This window comes from Chiloscyllium plagiosum, unplaced genomic scaffold (assembly GCF_037043375.1).
Source record: "Chiloscyllium plagiosum isolate Xiang-an unplaced genomic scaffold, Cpla_swu_hap1 HiC_scaffold_8, whole genome shotgun sequence".
NCBI classification, from domain to species: Eukaryota; Metazoa; Chordata; class Chondrichthyes; order Orectolobiformes; family Hemiscylliidae; genus Chiloscyllium; species Chiloscyllium plagiosum.
The window spans coordinates 53,995,948-54,013,425 of record NW_028270146.1 but is presented as its reverse complement, the minus strand read 5'-3'; the positions used below and the strand labels follow the sequence as shown (position 1 = coordinate 54,013,425).

The window sequence follows — 17,478 nt, the reverse complement described above, 5'->3', positions numbered from 1 at the left end:
CTATGCTTTTCCAGCACCACACTTTTTGGCTCTACTGTATAATAATCCTATCAAAGTGCAGTCAAATAGTTAAGTACTGTGTTTGTTTTGGGAGCGTGGGCTCAAGTGAGGCACGAGCAGTTCACTGGATTCCACAAAAATGACCTGTTCTGCTGCCACACTCTCGGTCCACCCAGGATGCTGATTCCCTTGGCAAATTGTTAATTCTGAGTCCAGATTCTGGCTGGATCACCTGATGTTCATAGAATCACTCCAGTGTGGAAGCAGGCTATTCAACCCATTGAGTCCACATTGACCCTCCAAAGTGCATCCCACCTCGGCTTACCCCTGTAACCCTGTTAATCTACTCAGCCTGCATACTTCTGGATACTAGGAGAAAGTGAGCACTGAAATGCTGGAGATCAGAGTCAAGAGCGTGCTGCTGGAAAAGCAGGGCAGATCAGGCAGCATCCAAGAAGCAGGAGAATCAACGTTTCAGACAAGAGCCCTTCATCAGGAAAAGGGTGCATTTTAATCCATCATTTCCTGATGAAAGGTTCTTGCCCGAAACATTGATTCTCTTGCTCCTTGGATGCTGCCTGACCTGCTGTGCTTTACCAGCACCACACACTCGACTCTCACCCCTGGATACTACAGCCAATTTGGCATGGCCAATCCACCTAACCTGCACATCTTTGGACTGTGGCAGGAAACTGGAGCACCCAGAGGAGGTGTGCACAAACTCCACACAGACAGTTGGCCAAGGATGGAATCGAACCGGTCCCTGGCACTGGGAGGCAGCATTGCTAACCACTGAGCCACCGTGCAGCAGACCTAGGGCAAGAACTTTCCATCTGCAGCCTACTGACCTAAAAAATGGACGGGAAATTCTGTCAGCAGCATTGAAAACCGGGGGAAAAAAAAAATGGTGTTTTATTGAAACATGCCAAAGTAATAGATGTCACAGAATTACCACAGGATTGCAGTTTAATCCAGGACTCATCCATAGAATCTTGCAAGCTTTAAATTTTGGGTTACCATTAAATTTAGAACTCAACTAAAAACTGTATTCTTATTATTGTACTGACATCAATCAATCCACAATCTGAATTTGCCACTTGGGTCAAAGCCAGAGTGGAATTATGGCAGGGTGCAAGTCAATCCTGCCCAATAAGATATGAACCAACCCTGGTTTAATTTCCAGGGCTCAGCTTAATTCCAACATTCCCAGTGAGTCCACAAGGTTAGGAACATCAATTACTGGGAGCTTGCCATTCAGTTTATGAATTGTTCTGATGCTGTAAGTTTTACAGGCCTGCAGCAACTTCGAAAGCAGAAGCCTTAAGTTGTTTTGGTAGCTGCTAAATATCTTCGCTGTGTGAGAACTTCAGAGTAAAATAGGAACAAGAGTAGGCCATTCAGTCCCTCAAGCCTGCTCTACCATTCCATAATATCATGCTGATCTGTGGCCTAACTCCATACACTTTGGGTCCACATCCCTTGATTAATAAAACATTTGTCTATTTCAGATTTAAATTTAACAACTGAATTTGAAACTATCACTTTTGAGGAAAAGAGTTTCAGACATCTACTACGCTTTGCAGGTAAAAGTGCTTTCTGACATCTCTCCTGAATGGCCTGGCCCTAATTTCTCGACCATGTCCATTGGTTCTACAATCTTCAACCAGTGGAAGTAGCTTCTCTCTATCTACCCTGTCTTTTCCTGTTAATATGTTGAAGACCTGAATTAAATCTGTGAACTCTGCAAGATAGCAAGCTATCCTATAATGTGCTCATGAAACCAACATAGGGAACAGTAGTTTGCGAGGGTTGACGCACACCGAAAGGGTCAGCAGTTGTGGCAAGAGAGCATCAGGCCAGTCAATATTAAGATGCCCACCACTTGCATCATAACACTAATTGATGTAGTCTTTGATCATATCACCAATGGCAGAGAGAGTAAGAACAGTACATAATGCTTCCAAAAAGGCTCACTTTAATAAAATTTGAAATACACCAGTCACTCAAGTCATTTCAATCTGACTAACCTGGCATTAATTAGATGAACACAAAAATTTCAGGAATATGCCATTTGGCCTTTGAACCTGTTCTACCTTTTGATAACATCATGGCTGATTGAATTGTGGCTTCAACATCACTTTCCTGTCTACCCCCGCAACCGTAGACATCCTTGATCATGAATCTGCCTCCAGTTCCAGACAAGGGGGAAATATCTTCTCTGCATCCACCCATCAAGTCCACACAAGATCTTACATGTTTCAAAAAGATCACCTCTCATTCTTCTAAACGCCAATGGATAAGGGCCCAACCTTTCCTCACACAGCAATCCAGTAATCTGTTTCAGGAATCTTTCAACTGCTTTTAGTTCAATTCTAACTTGGAAGGAAGGAGAAAAAACTGTACACAGTTTTCCTGATGCAGGCTCACTAAGGCCTTCCACAGCTATAGCAACGTTTTCCTACTTTTGTACTCGATTCCCATTTCTATAAATTCAACAATCCATTCCTCTTCCAAATCACTTGCTTTGCCTGCATACTAACCATGTGTGATTCATGTACAAGGAGACCCAGATCCCACTGTACTGTAAAGTTGTGATCAATCTCCAGTTAAATAGCTTATTTTTTATTCTTCCTCCCAAAGTGGATCTGCTAGATTTTTGTCCACTCACTTAACAGCTCTCAACCACTTTACAGACCTTTATCTGCTCTTGACAACCTACTTTCATGCCTACCTTGGTGTCATCATGAAATTTAAATACCATATGATTCGTCCCTTCATGCAAGTCATTGATATGACTGGTAAATAGTTGCAGCTCCAGCACTGATCCCAGTGGCACTTCATTGGTTGGTTGGCCAACCTGAACATGATCCATTTATCCGCATTCTTTTGCTTTTTGGCCACCAATCCTCTATCCATGTAAATAGGTTATTTTGACATCAAGAGCTCTTATTTTGAGTAGTAATCCTTGATGTGGGCACTTTTTCAAATACCTTTTCAAAATTCAGATTAAGTGATGGAAATGCACAAGAGTTAGTTATCTGTCCTGATATATCCCAGACACCGAGTGTTCAGCCTTTAGTAAGAACTGAGGACAGCTGCTCCAAAGCCAGCAGCATTCCTCCTTCCATGTGTAGGTCATGGAGTCCCACTTCATTTTAATTCAGGCCTGAAGGGAGGAGCCACTAAAGCTTTACCCAGAGGCCAATGCAAAAATAGAAGAATTTCACTCCTTAGATACCATAAGACTTTGGAGTAGAAGTAGGCCATTCAGCCCATCGAGTTTGTTCTGCCATTCAATGAGATCATAGCTAATCTGATAATCCTCAACTCCACCTTCTTGGTTCAATAAGATCTCCATTCATTCTTCAAAACTCCAATGAGCACAAGCCAACCTACTCAACTTCTCCTCAAGTCAGACCCTCCAAACCAGCCTAGTGAAACTTCTCTGAACTGTCTCCAATATCTTTGTTCAGGTAAATGAGCCAAAACCTCATTATTATTATATTCCATTCCCTTTGATATAAAGGTCAACATCCACTTGCCTTCCCTGGTGAACTTAGATGCTGCAAGGGCATACAAATCCCGCGGTGTTACTGCTTTCTGCAGTCTTTTCCCATTTGATTAGTATTCAGTTCTTCCATTCATCCTGCCGAAGTGCACAGTGTCACATTTTGCCGCACATTGCAGACACTTTGTAGCATCCTCATGACTTGCCTTCCCACCTATTTTCCTGTCATCTGTAAACCTCCTGATAATGCATTCAATTCCTTCATCCAAATCATTGACATACATTATAAATAATGGTGAAAACAGCACTGGTCTTTGTGGCACTCCACAAGGTGCAGGTTGCCAACCTTAAAGTACAAGTCAGAGTTGGAAAAAAAAAGATCAGCAAGACCAGGTAGGGCACGGTGCAAAGTGGGATATAAGAAGCATCATTTTGAATAATGTGAAGTTTATGGAGGATGTGGAAGGACAAACTGGCTAGGAAAACATTGAAGTAATCCAGAGGTGGCGAAGGCAGCAGTGAGTGTATGAGTAGCAGATGCATTGAAGCACAGGTACCAAAATGAGCAGGTAGGGCAAACTTAGAGGCACAAGATGACAATCTTTGTGATGTAAAGCACTTGGGGTCAGAAGCTCAGTTCAGTTAGAACACCAAAAGTGCAGTGAGACAGTCTCGCTCTTACCCAAGACAAGTACCTTTCTAGTAATCTACTTGCTGATACACATGTTTCACTGTCTTTTGTGGTAACCAAAAAAAATGATTTCTGGTTTTGTAAGGCCAAGTTGTGTAATATTAAGCAATCCATCACAATCTTTGAGGACTTCAATAGACTGTATTGGAGATATCATCCAATCAATTTATAGATCTCAATGAAAAATCCAAAGTACATGGATTCAAATCATATCATACTAGTTTGAAATGTATAAAATATATTAAAAATGAATTTTAAAAGGAGTTTAGCCTAAAAATTAAAAGCCGTTTTGAATAAATATGATACAAAAGCTGTCAGAAAGACAAAATATATTGGTTCCCTTAGTGCTTTCTCGGTAATAAACCTGTCTGCCTTAGCTATTCTAGACTTGGTGATTTAAATTTCACATTCATAATATTCACTTTTTACTACCTTTTCAAATGGCCTAGCACCTACTGCTTTTAACAATTTAAATAGTACCTGATAGATTGAGTGTTTGAGTATGTAAGTCTATACAAGCAGTTGACTGAATGGACATTTTGAATCTGAAATAATTTATCACTTCAACATTAAGCTACTGTTGGATGTTGTCAAGTTAGTATTCTCATACATATAAAGGAACAAGCACTATATTTACTATGATTGTCAAAACTTTGTCTTTATCTTCCTCAACCAAATGTTGATAGTCTTCGAGAAAGTTGTGAATTGACTTGATTATATGCTTTCATTTTGTAATTTGGCTATTAAAATCAATGTTAACAAAAAGATCCATTAAGTAGCAGATTTACCAGCACAGCAAGATCCTGATGAGATTAGTTCAGTCTCAACAAAGAACCATAGATTTTAGCAAGAGATTACTCTCATTAGGATATGCTTGCTCTCATTCATTTCTAACAAACTGCTGCACTAAGTTAATAAATTGTACACTTTATGCATGTGAGTTAGTATGAAAGAACTCAATAAAAACAAATACTGTTCTTCCTACCCTTCTCATAGCTGCTTCCCTGATTCTCCAGGTTTTAGTTAATCTGTTTGCTATTCTTTTCACTTGCACCACTTGGTCACACTCTCCATACGTGTTGACTGTATCGCCATTGAAGATTTGTCATTGTCTTTATTCACTCAGTTCTTTCTTTCATGAATATGTCTATTCTGGTCTCTTTTATTTGCTTTCTACATATGTGCATACACACTTTCTTCTACCAATCTACTCAGTTTCTATTTTTTGTTGTGTTCTATACACTCATTAATATCAATACAAACGGCTTGCATAGCACCACTAATTGAATAAAACATCCCAAAGCATTAAAAATAACCAAACATAAAATAGTGAAGGCAGAAGGATTAGCAGAGAAATCCAAGTCCTTGTACTACCTGTATACAAAGCATATACTATGTGACTGCAGAGGTAAAAACAATGACTGCAGATGCTGTAAACCAGATTCTGGATTAGTGGTGCTGGAAGAGCACAGCAGTTCAGGCAGCATCCAAGGAGCTTCGAAAGCAACGTTTCGGGCAAAAGCAGTACTTGAGGAATGCTACAGAGACTCAGTCTGCTAACAACTGGCTACGCAAAAACTATCAAAACCATAAAAGATGATCCTAATATGCAAACAGAACTACTAATTCTAAAATCCATAAATTTTAAGTAAATCTTTTGCACCCACTAGCAATGTCAACCTTTTAAACAGGATGGGCCCCTGCTTATAACATCCTCACCTTCTCAGGGACTTACTTTGCCTATCACACACCCCACTTTTATCTGCAACTCCCCCTATCCGCACCCCCATTCCTGGAGAAAGGTTATACCCAAAATGTTGGACTTCTCCACCTTTCAATTGTGCCTGGCTTGCTGTGCTCTTCTAGCCTCCTGCTGACCTACTCTGGATTCCAGCATCTGCAGTTTTTCTTTTGCTAAAGCATCAAAAAGCCAATTCTTATGGGATTTTGTGTTCCCATAGTTTAAAAAAAAATGAACAATAGAAAAGCCAGAAGTAGTCTTTCATAGAGTCATGACTGCACTGAGGAATGTCATTCATCCTATCGAGTTCATGTGAGCTCACTGCCAAAACCTGAAACCCGAGTCCCTTCATCCTTGTACCATTAGGTGCCAAGATAGTTTTTCTTTGTCTACCTTGTCATAATCTTGATTTAACACTACAGAATCTCAACTACAAGATCACCTTTATTCCAAGGAGAATAACCCCAACTTCTTAACTATAATCCCTCTTTCCTAGAATTGACTACTGACAACTTCACCTTGTAAGACACACATTTGAAAAATGTATATGCAATGCTGGGACCACAACAACACCTCTACATAAACAAATTTGCCCAAGTAATATTTGTTTTGAATTATCACTCCTTTGGTCACTGTCATACAGTGGCTCCCTCTTCAGAAATAACTCAATCTTAAATTTATTTGGTCCTAGATTTCAGATCTACCCATGGTTCTTCCCAATCTCTATAATTACTTCCAGAAACACAACTTGCCAAGAAATCTTCACTCCTCCAATTTCTATCCTCTTGCACATTCCTAATTTTATTCAATTCATCATTGAGAGTCCTCAGTTGTCCAGATCTTAATTTGTGGAATTCCCTCTTGGCACTTCTTAGTCGATCTGTCATCCTGGCAGATTCTCTCTAGAACATAGGGGGAAGTGAGGACTGCAGATGTTGGACATCAGAGTCATAAAGTGTGGTGCTGGAAAAGCACAACAGGTCAGGCAGCATCAAGAATGATAAAGGCTTATTCCTGAAATGTCAACTCTCCTGCTCCTCGGATGTTGCCTGACCTGCTGTGCTTTTCCAGCACCACACTTTGCAACTCTCCTTAAAACATGTCTCATTACTGAAGCTTTTGGTCATCTGTCTTGAAATCATGTGATATTAATGTTAAATTTTAATTCGAATGCACTCTCATCAAGCATCTTACGATAATTTACTACATAAGAGGTGCTCTATAATTACAAAGTTAAAAATCACACAACACCAGGTTATAGTCCAACAGGTTTAATTGGAAGCACACTAGCTTTCGGAGCGCCGCTCCTTCATCATCTGTCCATGTCATGTCTATAATTACAAGTTGTGTAAGGAGCAAGGCATAAGATTTGAACTAATAAAGATGACCTGTGCCCTCCAAACAATCAAACAGGAATTTTCCAAAACTTTATAAACAGTTCCCTGACACATTTCCATAATTTTCCAGTGAATAATATAATTATGTTGTACTACCTGTAGGAGAGAGTAATGCATCCATTTGGTCCAAACAATATCTATTGTTGATTGATTAGAAATCAAGTGGATTCCAATGTTAAGAGCTTCAGCTAACATTAAAACAATATATCTGGTTCAGAATCTGATTATACAGGAAATATTCACACATCAATCTAGAAATACATTAAAATAATTCTAAAGAACTGTCAAGTGATTATTATTTGGTAAAGGAATCAGCAGCATATAAGCATGAAAGCTGGTGCAGTCGACTCAGAACACAATGGCTTTTAACAATTCTAAAATTAATAATAAAAAAAATCAAGGTCCCTAGTAACTGTTTACTTTGAAAAATTCAACACACTGCTTCTAAATTTCTTACAATTCCCCATCTCCCCCAGTGACGTGTCACTTCACTATGAAGAGAAATTCTACAGTCATAAATACCGCTTTCATTTAGAGATTTTTAGAAAATATTTAAAAAGGTTTGAAAACAATTAAACATGATAGAACTAAAAGCAACTGCAGTGCTCCAGGCATTCATGGTTTGTTCTACAAAAGTCATGTTACAACTCGCCAAGCAAGCTAAAAGTGTTCAACTATATCTACATTTACGTATTTCACATGAGAACCACTAGCACTAAAATAATAGCTGCACATAATATCAGAGTTGTGGCTTCTAGATACATGATCATGAAAGAAAGAACATCCTAATCATCCGAATAGTGTTTAAAAACATGAACAAAAGCAAACTAAGTTATCAACACAATCCTGATGCATATGACCATAGCAAGGCAGTACCACATGTGAAGCAGCCATCAGTTGAGGCCCCTACTTTCAATCCACTCACATTCTTGATCAATGTGTTTTTAATTCATTGAACTTTATCTTTACCATATACTATAAGAAATACCAGCAATAAGACTTTGCTACACTGTGTCCATCAGTAACTGACAGTCTCCATTGTTTAAAATAATGTATCTCAAAAGATAGTCAGTACAACTTCTTCAGATCTGTGACACATGATCAAAATAAACTCCCATTACAAGAAGCTAAGGCATTTCGATTGAAAAAGAATGTCACTCTCAGGGAAAGCTTAACCTTCCTCTTTAGTCTATATGTGGCATTAACATACTATTTTCTAAAAACAGCAGTACCACCCTAGAGGCATTACTAGGTAGAATTAAAGTCAGCTTTAATTGACTGTTACAATGCAGCAGATAAAGAGAAAAGAGATTTCCTGTGCCCTTCTGTACACATCCATGAACACTGGGAAAAAAAGGTTGGCTTCCTGTAGTGTCTAAATGGGCAAGTCAAAAGCTCTGCAGCAAGCAAAGGCCTCTAAGCTTTTCTCTTGTTGCAGGAATCAAGTCATTAAAAAGTCACATTAAATTAATTAGTGATTACAACATACCTACACATGCACCAGCCTTATCAAAGGTTCAGTGGGACCGTCTATTCAAAACTGTGTATGGTTCTATTGGATACTTGAAGATTTGACAATGAATCTTATAGGATTTTACTTCTCACGGGCTCCAATAGAATCAAGCATAGCAATTTAAACACTGAATTTCAATACAATTAAAGGTAGGTTGGATGGTTGTAGTCTGACACTCAGCTTCGTTACATTTTCTCCCCTTCCCAAAAAACCTGGTTCCTCGTTCTAATAACTGGCTGAAACGAACAGATGAATACTTCAAACAGTTGTTATTTAAAAGCCCTGCAATGAACACACGATATTTAAAATACAAAGGTTTACAGACAGCTTGCAGCCCAGAAAATGTCCCAAGCAGCAACTGCTGTTTTCATCGGTAGAAGGGGAAAAAAATTAATTCCCAGAAATCTCAGAAAGGAAATGGCTAGCATTCTTTAAAAATTAAGCCACATGTAGTCCCTTAGCAGAAGTGACTAATCGCATAAATTGTATCCTGCGGCATTGAAGGAAGCTAGCCTAACAGACTCTTAAATGTCGTTTGAAGATAGATCGGAATCAAAGTGCAAAGTAATGTTATAGAAAATAAAGATCATAGTAAATGTATTTGGTGACTGTGAATCTAAAAATACTGTCGGATGATACAACTGTACCCTCTAGGGGCTGGTTGGAATTGACGAGGTACAGCAGAACCCACAAGGAGGACAAGGTTTCTAATCAGGAGCCAAAGGGAACATTTGTCCCTCAGATTCTTTAAGGTTGTACGGTTTGTGAAATAATATATAGAACTCCTCCTCAATCAAGAGTAACATATATTCAATAAATATTCCGATAATGAATGCACTAACAGTAAAGTTTCGCAGGCAACACTAATACTTTTAAAAGAGCAGCATCTCCACTAAATAACTTTCTCTTCTCCCCCGCCCCGCCCCGCCTGATTACAACTGTATAAGCAATATCCCAAAGATTTCTTTTAACCACCCTGTAACATTAAAGTAGCTCCATGAAGCCCACAGTAAAACAGAAAGCGAAGAGTCAAAGTAAAACAAGCGCTCACTCCCCCTCAGTAAAAGTACTCGCCGCTGGATGCCAGGAAAAGAACTGATTATTGGAGCTCACCTCCTCAGCACTTTCGGTATTCGGTCACTGAATTCAGGAAAGGAACAGTTACAGGAGCTGCTGCAAACTTCACAGCCACATCTTTGATAGTCCAGTAGGAACAGAACACATGCGGTCTACGGGTGTGTTTAGACATATGTTGGACAGAACCGGGGGGAAGCTGCTGCTCACGTGTGTTTTCAAACACTTTCAGGAAAGACACGAAGACTAGTCATATCGTGTGGTTTCTCCTCCTTTCCCCTGCTCGGAGTCCCGCATACATTTGTGCCGGGTGAACTCATTGGTGCATTTTCCAAGCTCCTGCTGATGTGTTCCCCTCTGTTGGTTGTACTGTTGGTATGTTCCACTCCCTAACATGCCATCTCCTGTCTGGCTTCGTGTGCCAGAGCTTTCATGTGTACAGTACATGAGAAAGGATTTCATTCCGGGCCGGCCATCTCTGCACCTTTACTGTCAGCCTTCTGAAACCAATCTCACACTAACATACTCTCACAGACCAGCTCGGAATATTTTCCACAACCAACTCGGGTGGGGGCAGGGTTCCTGATTTATTGCCTTTTGTTCTTGGTTGTACCGAATTAGAAACATTCCTTTTTTTTAGAAAAATGATTTGGCTTAAATAAGTTTTTTTTCCACCCGAGCTTTAGAAATCAGATGAAGGCTATTTCCGTCGAATCATTATGCTGAACTTTAATAGCTCCATCTGCTAACATGTTACAAAGACAGACTTGTATATGTTACACCCTAAGGCTGTAATATGAACACTCCTCCAAAGGATGATCACACGATCTGAAAGGCGTGTTGGAGCTGCCATGGGGGGGGGGGGGGTATAAATCATTTTCCTATTTTTGTGGCGAACGCCAAGGTTAGAATTTGGCAACAAAAGTGGGGAAACCTACTTTACTACTTTTCTAATGTGGCAATAAATTATGACCCGCTCTGTCTCCCGCCCAGGTATATTTCATTAAGTAGCCTTGGTTTGCTTTCAGATTTTTTTGTCGATTTACTGCACAGTTTCACTGGCAGAGCAGCAACTTCTGTGTTCATATAAACACGTACAAAGAACTTAGAATTAGCTTGCCTTCGCAGTGTCATGAACGGAGAGCGGAATCCAGTGTGTTTTACAACAATTACGTGACCTTTAACTTGGACTTTCCTCCCCAAAAGTTGTTTTTGCAACACCTATTTCTTTGCATATGCCTGCTTGCTCCTCGTCGTTTCTAGACAATGAAATATTCCCCTGCAGATATCTAAAGAATCTTCAACCGTCAGTCAGTAAAGGTTCTGGATCTGTAGTTAGCTTCAAAACCACACCCCCATCCCTCCCATCCTCCTTTCTTGAATTTCATACACGCTTCAGGGACATTTTCAATAAGCGGTTTAAAAAGCAATAAGACCTTGAGGAGGGGATCACACATATTGCACCTCTGGAAGTTGACAGCATCGTTTAAAAGTGGAAGGTCCTGTTTAAAGGAGTCACTTCAATGATGCCGTGAAAAGGATGATGCAACTTCTATTTGCAAATAGAGTTGTGGAGGTACTAGTGGAAGCTAAAACAACAAAAGGTGTGTCTTTATTATTTCAGGCACAAACGAGATGGCCAGGCTATTGGCAAGAAGTGGGTGACAATGGGATTTAGAAGATCCGCAAAGTTAAAGAGAGCCAACATTACCCTAAATCAAATAGACAGGCAAAGTGTGCAGGCCACAAAATGCTTCCTTGTTACCATTTCACATCATGATGGAGAAAGTGAGGACTGCAGATGCTGGAGGTCAGAGCTGAAAATGTGTTGCTGGAAAAGCGCAGCAGGTCAGGCAGCATCCAAGGAGCAGGAGAATCGACGTTTCAGGCATGAGCCCTTCTTCAGGAATGAGGAAAGTGTGCCAAGCAAGTTAAGATAAAAGGTCTCTTAACCTACTTGGCGCACTTTCCTCATTCCTGAAGAAGGGCTCATGCCTGAAACGTCGAGTCTCCTGCTCCTTGGATGCTGCCTGACCTGCTGCGCTTTTCCAGCAACACATTTTCAGCACATCATGATGGAGGCTTCTAACTGATTCCTCACCAAATAGCCCCAGGTTTCATGCACACTCATACTGCTCCAGAGCATAATTTAACTCTGCAACTTTAATCTGAAGCTCTCATCTTAGACAGAACCTTGTGTGGAAGTGGATCTAAAAATGGGAGGTACCATGCTCAGGAGGGAGGCAGGTTTACTCAGACAATTGCATACTTGTCAGTTCAATGCATTCTTATGCATGGATAAGATGCCAAATTTTACAGGCAGGAATTTCTGTAGCCTCCTACCCACCAGTGCTAGGACCTTCTGGACTACTGTAGGCAGGTGCCACATTGAAATGACACCTAGACAGCAATTCATTCACTGCAACACAGGACTAGTAATTGGCCTCAGCTCATCACTTCAAGCCCTAGAGAACTCAGCGACTCAGCAAAAAACACCACCATGCTTTCACCATGTACCTTGTGGTACTGCAACGCTGACCAGGAAAGAAAGGGAAAAACTTTATTCTGTGAATGACAACAGAAGCCCATCCTGACTCATGGAGATAAATGGACAGAGTTGCAGATGTCAGTGCCTGTGTGGAACTCAAGAGAACTTAGCTCCAGGGCAATAAATGGATCAATGACCTGCTGCACCCTGCCAGGGTCGGTACCATTGTATAGTCAATGCTTCATATCGTATGAGTTAGATTGTAAAGGTATCAACATAGGAATGTCATAGATAATATTGGATGCCAGGCATCTCCATCACATTCCCTGTGTAACCCGTGTCTGTCAATTCATTGCAGCTACCAATGTAGCACTTCTTGCAGTGCAGTAATACTGATTCTGCCAGGGTTCACACCTAAAACATAAAAGGAGCTACAACACTCAGCAGCTCACACATCATCAGCTTACATCACAACTGGGAGACTAGGCATATCTGATAGCTTTTCACGAGTGTACATGGGAAAAGGATACAATAAAACATGCCTTCAGGATGAACAGGCACACACATAACATGATGCTTTGTTGATTTGCATCTACTCAAACAGAGGATGGAAATACTCCAACTGGTTTGGCTGGGGAGGTTGCGCCTGTACCTGTGCAGGAGGTCACCAGCAGGCTGGATCCCTGAAGATCCCGGATTACCAGAGGATGCCTGTCAAAGCTCTCTGAAATAAGGTAATAAAGCAGTCAGCAGGCTTCTTCAAGCTCAGATGCCGCTGCCAAGGTGACACCAAGACACCAAAGGTAGGAGAAAAAAGAATAAAGAACATTAAAGACACTTTGGGTGTCAACCTTCTGGACAACATTTCATTTGAAATAAATACAGCATCTTGTACAAAAGTGCTGAGCCTCTTTCAATCTGTTAAGGCATCGGACTGTTATATTTTCCTTGTAAACCATTTTGAGGATGCTGATCACCATATACTCACATGCACATCATGTGCAGCAGTGTGATGAGCACTGAGGCTTTCATTCACTGTTATCCTCTTGGAGAAACATAACCTCAGGTAGCGAGACTTTAAGCTAGACGGCAGGGTTTCGAGAATCAGTCAGCATAGTTTAGCACCTCATTTCTTAGCATTAATGAATACCCCTTACAAGTGAAAATCTCAGACAGAGAAGATCAGTTTCCTTGCAATCCTGCATAATGCTGTACTGACCCTCTGGCCACAAAACTGAACAGGAGTTATTGGTGTAAAGGGAAGAAATTATTTTTCAATTCATGCTAATCAAAGTAAGTTAAAGTCTTAAAGTTATAAACCATACATTCCCTTGAGGGCAGGACCACCTCTCCACTATAATTGGCACATTGTTCTCAGGGTCCATATATGAAAATGCAAAGCTATTCACCCTCAAATCCAGGCACAGTCCGTCTACTCCATTGGCATTCTCAGCATCGTCATCTTCAGTTTTCACTCCCTCAGCATCTCAGTCAGATCTCCATGTCTGAGGGGACAAGTGACTGATTCATCTCTCTCTCTCTCTCTTCTAAGTTCTCAGATCATCATTGAGCTGAATTATTTTCTGCACTCTGTACAATCACTAACCCTGTCCAGAAAGTACTGGAGTTCTCTGCCTGAATAGTCCAGGCAATCTTCAGAATATCAATTGTCTGTCTAATGATAGGATTCTGGATTAGTGGTGCTGGAAGAGCACAGCAGTTCAGGCAGCATCCAAAGAGCTTCGAAATCGACATTTTGGGCAAAAGCCCTTCATCCAAAATCTGGTTTCCAGCATCTGCAGTCATTGTTTTTACCTCTGTCTAATGATAGCCCTAGTGGATGCATGGGCAGCATTGTAGCACAGTTTGGCATTAGTCTGAAGGTTGTACAATAGGATAATTAACCGTGTTTTCGAGAGCATCCCTTATCACTCATAGACCAGCTGGGGAGATGATATGGGGAGCAAACATTCGAGAAACCTGGGAGTTGCGCAGAATGTAAGATTCATGACAGCTCCCTGGACAGCAGGTGCACATCTGCAGGAATTGCTGCTCTTGGTTACAAATGATCTGGACATTGAGGGACTGCAATCCCTTCCTGTTTATGATTCTAACTGGTTGCTGCCGAAAAATTCTGAGCACTACATTTTGCAGTCAATAGCCCTTTGAACTTGAAGGAACTCAACGATGACTGTAAATCTGATGGTTCAGGCAGCAAGGATGCCTTAACCTGTGATGATCTGGCCAAACTACATTGCTGACTTGTAAAGAGAATTTGTGAACTCAAGAATACATTTTGGGCTGCTGATTGAGAGATGCCACACATGTCCTCAGTTGTGGTTTGAAAGGAGTCAGTGGGTAGTAAGGTAAATGTTCTGTAATCTTCAGCACCACAGGCACGGTGCTGCCTCCCAAGCTTTGCAACTACATATCCAATGGCAGGATATAGGCGAAAGCTTCTCTAGTCATGTGAAAATGTGTCTGACACTACCGTTTGATCATCTGCAATACCTTAGGCACACCCTCTATCAGTACTCTGCTTTTCGACACTGAAGATCCTGGTTACAGCTGCAGTCTCTTGAGTCTCTTATCCCTGGTTCTGTGTTTATCCTTCATCCCTCTCTCTTCATCCTTATTCTTTTTAACCATAGTAAGGCTAATATAGCTGCTGGCTTATGTTGGTGAAACATGGAAGTACTGATCTGTGAATAATATCATGAAGGAGATGTTTGTTTTCCATTTGAGATCCTGACACAGTCAATCTACCCTTGAGACCCATATCAGGCTGCCCATGACTTGGATGAAAGCCTACCCTACAGCTATCTGAACGTGCTGAAGTGCATCTTCCAAGATCATTGATGGGCTTTCTCTTCCTAGTGCAGTCATGTGTATATTTGTAGCCTTGATCTTTATGTTACATTTTATGCAAGTGGCAGTTAACCCAATCTAACTCTCGATGCATATTATTATCCCTGCAATACAGCCCTTCAACCTTGAAATCTATAACCTACATAACATTTTTATCTCCATGTCCTTACTTTTTAGATAAACAGGCCTGTGAATGCTCCTGCATGGCTGCATAGATAACAAGCTCCACCTCGCACTATTAGCATTGCTGGCCATCCTTTGGTGTCTTTCTCAATGGTTAATGAACTATAAGACATGGCTACGATGTTGGAATATGGAGTAGTAAGAGATTATTTACGCTTATTTTGCTGTGAGTGCTCCCTTGCAGTGCAAAACCCTTAACTGAGTGATCATGCATTGGTATTTTTCAGGTTCTTTTTCAAGTTCTTCAGCATGAATGTGTGCAAACAGATCTGGGACCTTCACATATTCATTGTGCATTCCTTGAGAGGCCTTATTTTGAAAACCAATTTAGAGAAAGACAGTGGTTGTAAATTTTTCCTTTGAATCATTCACCATTACTCTCTTCTGAAATATACCATCACCTCATAATTATGGACTGGCTTCTTCCCACTGACATCTCCTCTGTCCCTCTTCAATCTCCCCTGTGGATATCCATTCTTTTCCTGTTTCCCTTCAAATTCTTGCTTTCCCCAATCCCACTCACAACCAGGTCCCTCTGATAACCTTTAAACTTACACTACCCCTTTGTTCAGTTCACCTACTCATTATTCAGTCCCCAGCACACAAGTATCACACAGATTCCCCAGCCTGAATATGCAGCTCCCACTCTTTTTTCTCCCAATTGACCCATCATTGTGATTATTCCGTCTACAATCCAGGTTGTTCCATGCATTCCCCAGAATCCATACCTTTTAAGTTCCATTTCCTTCCATTCCTTTTCGCCGAGCTCATCTTTCTGTGAAGGCTTTCAACACTGCCCCTTTTCATTTCAGACTCCTTTTCAGTTTCTTGTTTGGCCCAGTCAGATTTGCTGGTGTCAAACCATGTGGCTGGTTCACTTGGGCAAGCTAATGGGCCCAGTCAGCCTTCACTGCAAGTGCTTAACTGTAACAAGCAAGACTAGATATGAAGACCTGCAAGTTCCCCTCTAAGCCATTCACCACCCTGACTTGGAAATATACCGCTGTTCCTTCACGGTCATTGGGTCAAAATCTTGGAATTCCCTCCCCACCAGCATTGTGGGTCAACCCACAACAGATGCATTGCAGCGATTCAAGAAGGCAGCTCACCACCACCTTATCAAGGGCAATAAGGATGGGCTATCAATGCTGGCCAGCCAGTGACACACAGGAGTCCCCCAAATGAACAAAATAAATTGTGAGCTGTTAACATGGAGTGGATTTTCCCCTTAAACTACACAACAAAAAATGGCTTGGTTATGAATGAGCCTAGAAACCAGACTTAGAGAAAGAAGTCTGCACAGGATCGCTAGCATTGTTGAAATAAGTTTTGATTAGATAATGGTTAAGCTAACAGATAGAAAATTATGAGTAGGAATAAATTCTCACTTTGGCAGGGACTACAAGAATCAGTACTTGGACCCCAGCTGTTCACAATACAGTATATATCAGTGATTGATATGTGAATGATAAGATGTTTCACCTGGTTAGGCGATGTAGAACTGGGGGCACAACTCTAGAATAAGGGGAAAGCCACTCAAGACTAAGATGAGGAGAATTTATTTACTTAGAATGTTGTGAATCTTAGAAATTGGACAATTGTGGAAGTTCGTACATTGGATATGTTTAAAGAAAAGATTGACAAATTTCTAAATACCAATGGAAATAAAGGGATATGGAGATAGTGTGGGAGAAAGACAATGAGGCGGGTGATCAGCCCTGATTGTATTGAATGGCAGTGAAGCCTCAACTGGCCTACTCCTGCTTTTATGTTCATATTTTCATATGTATTCATGCCAGGTGAATGCCTTATATAGCATTGGGTTTGTGAAACTTTTGTTTCTCATGTTTGGCTGATAAGATTGTACCTATGAGTGTAATTTCATTGTCTGGGTGTCAATGAATATTCATAGCTATGCTAAGGAATGCAAAAAACGTTCCCAACCATTGAGGTCTGAAAAGCCAATCTGTCTGAGAGGTTACGAGAAACTAATACCAAAGCTTTAACCCATCATT

The 17,478-nt window shown here is 40.8% G+C and overlaps 1 protein-coding gene across 1 annotated transcript in view; it reads right to left on the bottom strand.

The window, feature by feature from the left end:
* The window catches only part of frmd6 (FERM domain containing 6), a 127,208-nt gene extending 116,570 nt beyond the window's left edge, over positions 1 to 10,638 (bottom strand). The window contains exon 1 of the mRNA XM_043697633.2: positions 9,964 to 10,638. The gene's annotated coding sequence lies outside the window, so the exon portion shown is untranslated. The remainder of the gene's footprint in view (positions 1 to 9,963) is intronic.
* Positions 10,639 to 17,478: the final 6,840 nt, after the last annotated feature.